We start from the raw sequence: 961 nt of genomic DNA, 5'->3' as shown, positions 1-961 counted from the left end.
AGGCGAGGTGGCGGGTGGACGCGTCCAACGCGGAGGCGGACATATCCGGTGGCGGGGAGGAGTGGGGCTAGGGTTAGGGGTGGTTTCATCTGCAAATTTCGGGAGAGGTCGGTGTTCTATACGTAGAGGGAGCTAGGGGAGTCCAAATGGGGTGTGTTTTTTGCCCACACGATCGTGATCGAAAGGCGGAGAGCATGGAGGGGAGTTAGATTGGCTAGGTGGGCTGTGTGAAGAGGTGCTGGGCTGCAAAGAGAAGGGGGTTTCGGGGTTACACGATTAACCGTTGGGGCATCAAACGACCTCCAAATGGAACGAAATTTGACAAGCGGTCTACCGGTGATATACCATGGCCACTCGGCAAATCTCGGTCCATTTCGAGAATGTTTTTCTCCCGCTCACGAAACAAGGTCTGAGAGGTGCAACGGGCGCGTGCAAGTGTGGTAGGGCTCAGAACAGACAACGGAGAGAACCGGGGAACCCGAATGGATGCATGTTTTGAAAAACATGCAAATGAAATGCAGATGATGACATGGAAAAATGCAACACGCAAGCAAATGACATGGCAAAAACAACGAATAGCTGGAAGACACCTGGCGCATCGGATCCGGGGCGTTACAACTCTCCTCCACTAACAAGAGATCTCGTCCCGAGATCTTAGGAACATGACAAAAGAGAAAGAGGAAGAGGTGAAGTAATAATGCAAGAGAGAAGATGAACAAAGTCGAGAGCACTCGGTTAGAAAAGATGAACGGAGAATATGACAAAAATGAAAAGCTCAAGAAAAAGATAGACTCTGAAACCACTCTGGTTAGAACAAGATAGAAAAGGAATACGAATGAAAGAATTCCGGCAGCACTCCGGCTGAAAATGGAAGGAATGGAGACATGAACTTCACCCAATGAGATGGCACTTGACGAGATGAACAATGCAATGCCTCCGGGAGAATTGAAAGAACTGAATG

The sequence above is a fragment of the Triticum dicoccoides genome, chromosome 5B, assembly GCF_002162155.2.
Source record: "Triticum dicoccoides isolate Atlit2015 ecotype Zavitan chromosome 5B, WEW_v2.0, whole genome shotgun sequence".
Classification (NCBI taxonomy): Eukaryota; Viridiplantae; Streptophyta; class Magnoliopsida; order Poales; family Poaceae; genus Triticum; species Triticum dicoccoides.
Note: the sequence above shows the minus strand (reverse complement) of the source record.